Below are 12,593 nucleotides of genomic sequence, written 5' to 3' on the forward strand. Positions count from 1 at the left end.
GAAACAAACGAAAATGAAAATACAACAATCCAAACGCTTTGGGACGCAGCAAAGGCAGTCCTGAGAGGAAAATACATTGCAATCCAGGCCTATCTAAAGAAACAAGAAAAATCCCAAATACAAAATCTAACAGCACACCTAAAGGAACTAGAAGCAGAACAGCAAAGGCAGCCTAAACCCAGCAGAAGAAGAGAAATAAGAAAGATCAGAGCAGAAATAAACAATATAGAATCTAAAAAACTGTAGAGCAGATCAACGAAACCAAGAGTTGTTTTTTTGAAAAAATAAACAAAATGGACAAACCTCTATCCAGGCTTCTCAAAAAGAAAAGGGAGATGACCCAAATAGATAAAATCATGAATGAAAATGGAATTATTACAACCAATCCCTCAGAGATACAAACAATTATCAGGGAATACTATGAAAAATTGTATGCCAACAAATTGGACAACCTGGAAGAAATGGACAAATTCCTGAACACCCACACTCTTCCAAAACTCAATCAGGAGGAAATAGAAAGCTTGAACAGACCCATAACCAGCGAAGAAATTGAATCGGTTATCAAAAATCTCCCAACTTGGGGCGCCTGGGTGGCGCAGTCGGTTAAGCGTCCGACTTCAGCCAGGTCACGATCTCGCGGTCCGTGAGTTCGAGCCCCGCGTCAGGCTCTGGGCTGATGGCTCAGAACCTGGAGCCTGTTTCCGATTCTGTGTCTCCCTCTCTCTGCCCCTCCCCCGTTCATGCTCTGTCTCTCTCTGTCCCAAAAATAAATAAACGTTGAAAAAAAAATTAAAAAAAAAAAAATCTCCCAACAAATAAGAGTCCAGGACCAGATGGTTTCCCAGGGGAGTTCTACCAGACGTTTAAAGCAGAGATAATACCTATCCTTCTCAAGCTATTCCAAGAAATAGAAAGGGAAGGAAAACTTCCAGACTCATTCTATGAAGCCAGTATTACTTTGATTCCTAAACCAGACAGAGACCCAGTAAAAAAAGAGAACTACAGGCCAATATCCCTGATGAATATGGATGCAAAAATTCTCAATAAGATACTAGCAAATCACATTCAACGGCATATAAAAAGAATTATTCACCATGATCAAGTGGGATTCATTCCTGGGATGCAGGGCTGGTTCAACATTCGCAAATCAATCAACGTGATACATCACATTAACAAAAAAAAAGAGAAGAACCATATGATCCTGTCAATCGATGCAGAAAAGGCCTTTGACAAAATCCAGCACCCTTTCTTAATAAAAACTCTTGAGAAAGTCGGGATAGAAGGAACATACTTAAAGATCATAAAAGCCATTTATGAAAAGCCCATAGCTAACATCATCCTCAACGGGGAAAAACTGAGAGCTTTTTCCCTGTGATCAGGAACACGACAGGGATGCCCACTCTCACCGCTGTTGTTTAACATAGTGCTGGAAGTTCTAGCATCAGCAATCAGACAACAAAAGGAAATCAAAGGCGTCAAAATTGGCAAAGATGAAGTCAAGCTTTCGCTCTTTGCAGATGACATGATATTATACATGGAAAATCCGATAGACTCCACCAAAAGTCTGCTAGAACTGATACATGAATTCAGCAAAGTTGCAGGATACAAAATCAATGTACAGAAATCAGTTGCATTCTTATACACTAACAATGAAGCAACAGAAAGACAAATAAAGAAACTGATCCCATTCACAATTGCACCAAGAAGCATAAAATACCTAGGAATAAATCTAACCAAAGATGTAAAGGATCTGTATGCTGAAAACTATAGAAAGCTTATGAAGGTAATTGAAGAAGATTTAAAGAAATGGAAAGACATTCCCTGCTCATGGATTGGAAGAATAAATATTGTCAAAATGTCAATACTACCCAAAGCTATCTACACATTCAATGCAATCCCAATCAAAATTGCACCAGCATTCTTCTCGAAACTAGAACAAGCAATCCTAAAATTCATATGGAACCACAAAAGGCCCCGAATAGCCAAAGTAATTTTGAAGAAGAAGACCAAAGCAGGAGGCATCACAATCCCAGACTTTAGCCTCTACTACAAAGCTGTCATCATCAAGACAGCATGGTATTGGCACAAAAACAGACACATAGACCAATGGAATAGAATAGAAACCCCAGAACTAGACCCACAAACATATGGCCAACTAATCTTTGACAAAGCAGGAAAGAACATCCAATGGAAAAAAAACAGTCTCTTTAACAAATGGTGCTGGGAGAACTGGACAGCAACATGCAGAAGGTTGAAACTAGACCACTTTCTCACACCATTCACAAAAATAAACTCAAAATGGATCAAGGACCTGAATGTGAGACAGGAAACCATCAAAACCTTAGAGGAGAAAGCAGGAAAAGACCTCTCTGACCTCAGCCGTAGCAATCTCTTACTCGACACATCCCCAAAGGCAAGGGAATTAAAAGCAAAAGTGAATTACTGGGACCTTATGAAGATAAAAAGCTTCTGCACAGCAAAGGAAACAACCAACAAAACTAAAAGGCAACCAACGGAATGGGAAAAGATATTTGCAAATGACATATCGGACAAAGGGCTAGTATCCAAAATCTATAAAGAGCTCACCAAACTCCACACCCGAAAAGCAAATAACCCAGTGAAGAAATGGGCAGAAAACATGAATAGACACTTCTCTAAAGAAGACATCCGGATGGCCAACAGGCACATGAAAAGATGTTCAGCGTCGCTCCTTATCAGGGAAATACAAATCAAAACCACACTCAGATATCACCTCACGCCAGTCAGAGTGGCCAAAATGAACAAATCAGGAGACTATAGATGCTGGAGAGGATGTGGAGAAACGGGAACCCTCTTGCACTGTTGGTGGGAATGCAAATTGGTGCAGCCGCTCTGGAAAGCAGTGTGGAGGTTCCTCAGAAAAGTAAAAATAGACCTACCCTATGACCCAGCAATAGCATTGCTAGGAATTTATCCAAGGGACACAGGAGTACTGATGCATAGGGGCACTTGTACCCCAATGTTCATAGCAGCACTCTCAACAATAGCCAAATTATGGAAAGAGCCTAAATGTCCATCAACTGATGAATGGATAAAGAAATTGTGGTTTATATACACAATGGAGTACTACGTGGCAATGAGAAAAAATGAAATATGGCCTTTTGTAGCAACGTGGATGGAACTGGAGAGTGTGATGCTAAGTGAAATAAGCCATACAGAGAAAGACAGATACCATATGGTTTCACTCTTATGTGGGTCCTGAGAAACTTAACAGGAACCCATGGGGGAGGGGAAGGAAAAAAAAAAAGAGGTTAGAGTGGGAGAGAGCCAAAGCATAAGAGACTCTTGAGAACTGAGAACTAAGGGTTGATGGGGGGTGGGAGGGAGGAGAAGGTGGGTGATGGGTATTGAGGAGGGCACCTTTTGGGATGAGCACTGGGTGTTGTATGGAAACCAATTTGACAATAAATTTCATATATAAATATAAAAATAAAATAAAATAAAATAGCTATTTTGAGGAAACTGAAGAACTTCAAGAAAACAAAAAAGAGAATTCAATGAAATTAGGAAAATAATACGTGGAGGACAGATTAGGAATTTAACAAAGAGAGAACTCATAAGAGAGAAACAAATTCTGCAGGTGAAGATTACAATAAATTAGGCAAACGATGGAACAGAGGGCATTTGAAATAGACTAAGCAATATGAAAGACAGAATTAGTGAGCTACAGAATAAGAACTGTGAAATTACCCAATCAGAGGAGAAAATGAAAAAAAAACAGGAAAGAAAAAAAAGCAGTGAATAAATGATACAGATGTACAGACCACTAGCAAATGTACAAACAGAATCACTGGAGTTGCAGAAGGAGAACAGAGGGGAGCAGAAAGTTTACTCAAATAAATAATAGCTTAGAACTTAGCAAACCTGGAGACAATTGGACATCCAGTTTCACAAGGCTAATAGATCATTCTATTATATCAATTCAAAACAACCTTCTCTAAGGCATATAATGATGATACAGTCAAATATCAAAGACAAAGAGAATCCTAAAAGCACCCAGAGAAAGATATATTGAAACCTACAAAGTAAACCCCCTGAGGCTATCAGTGGATTTCTCAGAAGAAACCCTGAAGACCAGGAGACAATGGAATGGCATATTCAAAGTGCTAAAAGAAAACAATTTCCAGAAAAACAAACAAACAAACAAAGCAAAAAACAAAAACAAAAACAAAACTGCTCTATCTGGCAAAGTTATCCTTCAGATACAAAAGACAAATAAATAATTTAACAAACAAAAGCTGAGGGAAATTCATCACCATTAGATGTGCCTCGCAAAAAATGCTGCTGTAGTTCTTCAGGGTGAAATAAAAGGACAATTATCAGAGACATGAAAACATATCAAAGTACAGAACACAGGTAAAAGTAAATATACAGTTACATTTAGAAACTACTAATCCTATAATGGGATTGTGTGTTAACTTAAGTAGGCTAACAGAAAAAGAGGGTTTTTTTTAATTTCAATGTCAGTTAGTTAACATACAGTATTATAGTAGTTTCAAGTGTTCAATACAGTGATTCAACAATTCCATAGAACACCGTGCTCATCACAAGTGCAGTCCTTAATGCCCGTCACCTATTTATCCCATCCTCCACCCACCTCCCCTCTGAGAATCCTCAATTCGTTCTCTATAATTAAGAATCTGTTTCTTGGTTGCCTCTCTCTTCTTTCCCCTATGATCATTTGTTTTGTTTCTTAAGTTCCACATATGAGTGAGATCACAGCAGACTTCTCAATGGAAACAGTACAAATGAAATACAGAAATTTCTTTAAAGTACTAATATTTTAAAATAAATATGGAATTCTTCATCTAGCAAAATACATTCAAAAGTATATATGATACAGAGACTTATTCAGACATACAAATGTTAAAAGAATTCATTACATCCAAAATAAAAGAAATTTTAAAAGATGTTCTCCAAAGTGGGTGGAGAACCACCTTTTTCACTGCTGGAGGGAACGCAAACTAGAGCAGCTACTGAGGGAAAGAGTATGGAAGTTCCTCAAAAAAAATGAAAAGTAGAACTACCTTAATATCCAGCAATTGCACTATTAGATATTTATCCAAAGGATACAAAAATACTAATTCAAAGGGATATATTTACCTCAATGTTTATAGCAGTATTATCAACAATAGCCAAATTATGGAAACAGCCCAAGTACTCTTGTTTTGGTGAATGGACAAAGAAGATATGGTATATACATCTACAATGGAATATTTACTAACCCATCAAAAAGAATAAATTCTTACCATTTGCAAGGACATGGATAGAGCTAGAGATTATTATGCTAAGTGAAGTCAGTTAGAGAAAGACAAGTGTCATGTAATTTCACTCATATGTGGAATTTAAGAAACAAATGAACAAAAGGGAAAAAAAGAGAGACAAATCAAGAAACAGACTCTATAGAGAAAAAAAACTAATCATTACCAGAGGATAGGTGGGTGAAGTGACAGAGTGAATAGGTGATGGAGATTAAGGAGTGCACCTGTTGTGATGAGCACCAGGTAATGTATGAAATTGTTGAATCACAATACCCTACAGCTGAAACATTACACTGTATGTTAACTGACTGGAATTTAAATAAACTCTTAAGAAAAAACAGACCTATTATGTTAAATGTTTTATGTGCACATGAAGTGAATGTACATTTTGCTGTCCTTGACTAGATTATTTAATAAATGCCACTAAGGTCAATTTGAGAAAAAAAAAAGATGTTGTCTAATTGTAAGGAAACTATAACAGATAAAGATCAGGATCTACAAAAAGAGTGGAAAGAATGAAAAATGATAAAAGTAGAGAACTATATTTTAATATTTAAATCTCTTTAAGAAACAATGGTATGACTAACAGAAAATGAATAACATAGTGGTGTGGCTTTTCTAATTTAAGTAAAAGTAAAATGTATGTCAAGTATAGTGCAAAATCCAGAAGAGGGGTAAACAGAAGTAAACTACTGCATGTTTTTTAACTTTACCTGAACATAGTATTACTTGAAGTTAGATTATGATGAATTAACTATATATACTGTAAATACTTGGTTAAGAATCTATCAGGCAATAAAATGTAATCACCCAAAACTATTTAATCAAAAACAAAGCCAAAATAATAGGAAAAAGACAGCACAGAACACACGGGCCAAATAGAAAATAAACAGAAATGTGGTACAATTAAAAGCAAACATATCACTAGTAACGTTTATTATATGTAGCCCAAGTGACTCAATTAAAACACAAAATTTGTCAAATTAGACACATATAAACATGACTCGACTATGTTCTGTGTATAAGAAACTCACTGTAGGGCACCTGGGTGGCTCAGTAGGTTGGGCGTCCAACTTTGGCCCAGGTCATGATTTCACGGTTTGTGAGTTCAAGCCCGGCGTTGGGCTCTGTGCTAACAGCTCAGAGCTTGAAGCCTGCTTTAGATTCTGTGTCTCTGTCTCTCTCTGCCCCTCCCCCTCCTGTTCCCTCTCTCTCTCTCTCTCTCTCTCAAAAATAAACATTAAAATATTAAAAAAAGAAACACTATAAAAAACTCACTATATAGAAACAAACATTAAAAATAAAAGGAGGGAAAAGCACTATGCTAATAATAATATCCAAATAGGTGGAGTGGCTCTTTATTAATATCTGGCAAATCAGATTTCAGAATGTATAATATCATCAGGAATAAAGATGGCCATTTCAAGATGATAAAAGAGCCAATGTATCAAAAACAAATCTTAAATGTTTATTCACCAAATAGATATGCTTCAAAATACATGGGAAAAACAAAAAAACCTGGTAGACCTGGAAGGCAAAGCCAACATATCTAGGATTATAGTCAAATATTTAAATCTCTTAGTAATTGATAGAACTAAAAAGATGAACATCAGTGAGGATACCTTAGACTTACACAAAACTGTGACACTCAGAAAACACTCCACAAGGCAATGGCTGAATACATATTTTTTTTTTCAATTCTTCATAGATTATTTACAAACATAGACCACAATTTTTTGTCATAAAGTTAAATGACATATGAGCCAAACACAAGGCATGGATCTAGTCTGAGTCTTATTTAGCATGAACCTACTGAAAATATCATGAGATGATTAAGGAAATTTAAATAGTTACTGAATTATTAAGCCATGATTGTTAACTTTATTGGCAACAATATTATGGTAGTGGAAATATAAATCTATAGATTTTATTTTATTTTTTTAAATTTTTTAACGTTTATTTATTTTTGAACAGAGAGAGAGCATGAGCTGGGGAGGGGCAGAGAGAGAGGGAGACACAGAATCCGAAGGAGGCTCCAGGCTCTGAGCTGTCTTCACAGAGCCCGACGTGGGGCTTGAACTCACAGACTGCAAGATCATGACCTGAGCTGAAATCAGATGCTCAACCGACTGAGCCACCCAGGTGCCCCTAGATTTTATAGATACATAATGAAATACTTGAGGAAAATATATATTGAAGTACTACCTAACAAAAAAAAAATTGTCCTTTTTAATTTTTACAAAATTATTCTTCTGGTTTCTTTTAGCCTGTAGTCAAAGGAAACATGAAACCTAGAACTTCATATTGATAGCTCACAGAAAGAGCTCTCTAATCCTGTAGCACCAGTACCCACAGTGACCAGATGGGCATATATAATAGGATGGAAGCAGAACACTCCTCTCTGACTACGGGATCTGTAATCCTACGAGTATGGGAAGCAAGCATTCCTGTTTGTCTTTTGTTCCACATCCTCTCATTGCCTGGGAGGGAAACAGACACAGTCATGGAAAGTGCACACCAGAACAACGTAACAAAAGTTCCAGTTTCTAGTAAGAAGACCAGGAAAAGATCCCTAGGAATACGAAAATGGTGGGGAGGTAGCTGAGATAATAAGCAATCCTATGAATCTGTGTATAAACTAGACTTGTATCCAGACTGTAGAAGCCTGAATCTAAAAGTAAAGAGCATATCCAAATCTTTGAAAACAAAAGTATGTGGTAGACTTCCATAGACTCCAAACCATGCACACTGAATGGGGACAGATAGCAATCACACTGGAAATACCGATGTAGAAAGCAAAAACCACAGGTGACAGTAGGACCTATGGCTGAACCTAGCCAGGTGAGATGCAAACTCAAAGATCATCATTCTCCATAGGATGTGTTCAAACACTTGAGTCCCATAGAATTCAGTTGACCACAATACAATGCCACACTGTCTGGCAAATAAAATGTAAAATCTTAACATCTCTAATAAGAAAAGTTAGCATACATATACATATATATATGTGTGTGTGTGTGTGTGTGTGTGTGTGTGTGTGTGTGTATTCAATATATGTATATATTTTAAGTTTGTTTTGAAGTTCATTTATTTATTCTGATAGAGCACACAAGCAAGGGAGGGACAGAGAGAGGGCTCCGCACTGACAGTGTGTAGCCTGATGTGAGATTCAAACTCACAAACCCATGAAATTATGACCTGATACAAGACCGAGAGTCAGACGCCCAACCAATTGAGCCACGTAGGTGCCCCATGAAAATATATTTTTAAAAAGTGATGAAATATTAAAAGGTTCATTTCAACAAGCGGGGCACTTACTAACAATGTTAATAAACCCCATTTTCTTCTCTAATTGTCCTCAGGCAGTAAGAAATCAATGCTATGAGGGGTGGGGGCGGGAACTCTTCCCAATTAGATTAAGGTCTTTAGTAAGGAAAGGAAGAATGGACATGAAGTAGTCAACTAGAAGTCTGTGCCACAATCCCTCCCATGCCCCTGTTGAGGAGTCCTAAATTACAGATCTTTGTATCTGTATACAGATGGAGATATGAAGACCATAGATTATTTATCACAAAATACATCACATATGTGAGACACTCCATGTGTCATACATGTATGGATTAAATAAAAAATCCGTATTTCACTTGAACTACATATTGAACTACAAGGCCAGTGGTTCAAGAGAGAAAACCAATGCCAACTAAATGGACACAATGACTTGTCCCTACAAATCTGTATCCGATACTCATTAAGTCATTAATACTTCAGGCTAATTTTTGACACATGTCACTCTTGTAAATATATGAAAAGTTGCTAAAATAAATTGGTTATTTCTGTGACAATGACAACAATGTCACTTAGGGATCATTCTGCCTTCAGAAATGTTAAAATGTGAAAATTTCATATTTGTATATCCAAAACCTTATTTATGAAATAGGAAAATTTCCAACATTGTTGAACCTTTTGTGCATATTTTCAACATGACATCTCTTTTCCACCACAGGCATACTTTTCTCAAGAGAAACTACCAAATATGTAACCATGTCTTGTTTGGTCTCATTTTCAAACCATTCTAGAAATGGGGTTCTATGTTCGACCTGCTTCTGTCATTCAGCAGTGAGACTCACCCATGCTGATGTGCACAGCTGCCAGTGTTGTGTACTATCCCAAGGCACATACATAACCACAATTCATCAATTCTCCAGTTGATGAACATGGGAGAGATTTTCTGTGCTTTGCTCCACAATTCTCATGGTTTTCTTCTGGGACAGGTGTGTGAGTTTCCTGCGGGTACTGACCTAGATGTGGAATTGCTTAACTCTAGATGATGGCTTTTCTTACTCTAATTACTGAAACATGGGTCTCTACTCTTTCTCCTCCACCATGAGTATCCTTTCTTTATTAATCCAACAGATGTAATATCTCTATCAGTCGACCTTCAGAGGAAAAAGAATGAGGAGGGAGAAGGAGGTGCTCCTTGGCTGACAGGATGTGACCTTGAGGACAGCCTGAGGACCCAAAGACAGACAGTGGTGAGGGCGAGGAGCAGCTCTACTGTGGGCTCTAGGAGGAAAGGTGTGAGTGGGACTGTGCCAGGCAGGGAACTGGGGTCTCAGGCGCCAGCTTAGGGGATGTTACAAAATCTTTTGAGGTCATTACTATGCTGTGGAACATGTAAATTTAAAAAGACAATAGTGTTTTATGGTGAAAAGGCAAGTCTTAATTATGCAATGCACAAAGGAAGCTATCTGGAAATAGCTTGCTCTCATGACCCTTACGATGGACTTACATGGTTACCGCCTCCACGGTCACAGATGGCAAGCCCTCACCACACCCTGCTGACTGCCTGACTGCCTCCATGCTCTTCCCCTCCACACTGTCCCTACTTCACCAATATTACTATTTCTTAGTAAAGAGCTTATCTCACTGAAGCTCTTGCTGTCAGGAACTGGTTTCTGCTGTCTGTACATTAGGAAGAGCTCTGAAGCTCTGAAGAAACAACTATTGGGAGGGCTCTGAAGAACTGAAAGTGAGTCAGGATGAGAAACAGTGAAGGTAACCCCACTGACAATGAGGAAAGGAAGTTATTTTTATTGTGACCCTCACTTAATTCACTCATGGATTCTACCATTGAACATTATCATTCCTTGTGTTAACAAAAAGCCCACAATCAGGGTACCTGGGTGGCTCAGTCAGTTAAGCAACTGACTCTTGGTTTGGCTAAAGGTCATCATCTCACCGTGAGTTTGAGCCCCACATTGGGTTCTGTGCTGACAGTGCAGAGCCTCCTTAGGATTCTTTCTCTCTCTCTCTCTGCCCCTCCTGCATTTTCTTTCTCTGTCTCTCTCAAAATAAATAAATAAACTTAAAAGAAATAAAATATTAAAAATTAAAAATAAAAAAAAAGCCCACAATCAAATACGAACTTGTGTACATGGTATTTGAAGCCTGTGGCAATCTGGACCCACTCATTTTAAACATCTCATTGGCAACTGCTCCTTCACTGAACTTGAGCCACATTTGACCAGTGAGTGTCTCCTGAAAATGTTTCCTCTTTCCCTTTAGCATGTGGTACTGGGGAAGCATTGTTCCAATTCTGACTCATGCTTCAGTTTTATACCCTCAATGCAGCTTATCTCCCTACAGAGACTGTGAACCCCTTACAGGCTTTACTCACTAGGCTGCACACCTCACCCTATCTTGTTCAGAGCATAGACTCTGACACACAACACTCACAAAGCCAGTGTTGTACCTAAAGAGTAATGATCCGGTCCTATTAAATGGAACACTTTGATATACCAAGACCAAGTCAGATCTGTCCAGATTAGTTCACTAACAGTGCATTTGCTCATCCCCTTGATTCTTCCCACCTCTATGAGCAGCACTACCATCCACTCATCATGTGGAAAACCTGTGTGTCATTTCACATCCTCATTCAGCCCTCACTCCCTTGCCTAATCATTCATATGTTCTTTAGGGTCCATGACCACAACTGCTCCAGGTGCCTGCTGTTTGGGCCTTTTACCATCTCTCCCTGCATGGCCACAGTCCTAATGGCTTCTCAGATTCCATCTTTCCTGAGCTCATGTATGCAGGGACCATTAAAAGTACAGGTGTGGTCAAATCACTTCTGTGCCCCACATGTCTCTGTAGATCCAGCACTCCAACTGCCTGGGCACATTTTCCCCCATGTATCCCCTGCTGCTCCAAGGACACTGAGCTGTGAGCTTCCTGAACTCACCCAGCTGGCTCCACACTTTGAGACTGTGTAAGCTCTAGATACATAGATACGTGTAAATATCTATAAGTGGATGCACTCCCCACTCTGCCTTGCTTTTTTATATATACCAGCTATTGTCACAGGGCAAGGCATGTAGGAGGCATTTCAGTGGTTCAAGAAATGAATAAATTGACCCACTTCAGAAAAATTATGTTTCCCCATCTTTGAAATGTGTGGGTGACTTGTGATGGCATGTGATATCCATGCTAGTTGATATCTCTGACTTTCATTAATGGCTAACGTGTGTTCCCTCGAGACCAGGAAGAGATCCACAAGAGTTGCAGGGATAAAGACCCAACCTCTGATGATGGTCCCCTACCTGACATGGTTTTAGACCAGCTACTCCTCAGTTTCTGAGATAACCTGAAAGACAAAACAGAACAAACCTAGTCAAAACAAGTACAACGTAGTGACAAGATCTTGATACATAAACACCATTTTTCAATAGTAAAGAGCCAGAGCAAGAGGCGTCTACGTAACTCAGTCAGCTAAGTATCTGACTTCAGCTCAGGTTGTGATCTCGCAGTTCAGTGAGTTTGAGCCCCACGTCAGGCTCTGTGCTGACAGCTTGGAGCCTGGAGCCTGCTTCAGATTCTGTGTCTCCCTCTCTCTCTCTCTGCCCCTCTCCTGCTCGTACTCTGTCTCTCTCAAAAATGAATACACATTAAAAAAAGAAAAAGGGGTGAGACTCCTTGGAGAAGCAGTTGATTGCAAGGATGCTGTAGGAAAATATGAGCTGGGATATCTGGAAGTGCCAGAAAGTTCTAAAAAGAAAAGGTGGGACTTGTTAAATAAACAGGATACAATGTGAAGGAGTTTTTATTGGTCTTAGAGTAGTAAAAAAAATAAAATAATTATAACCCATAGAATATACAGACACATCATAAATAAACAGTTGAATAGAAACAAAAAAGGGATCCTAACAGTGGATCCCAATTAATGCAAGCAGAAAATGGGGCACCTGGGTGGCTCAGTCAGGTAAGCGCCCGACTCTTGGTTTTGGTTCAGGTCAT

This window comes from Puma concolor, chromosome A1, assembly GCF_028749965.1.
Source record: "Puma concolor isolate L17-30 chromosome A1, mPumCon1.1.hap2, whole genome shotgun sequence".
Classification (NCBI taxonomy): Eukaryota; Metazoa; Chordata; class Mammalia; order Carnivora; family Felidae; genus Puma; species Puma concolor.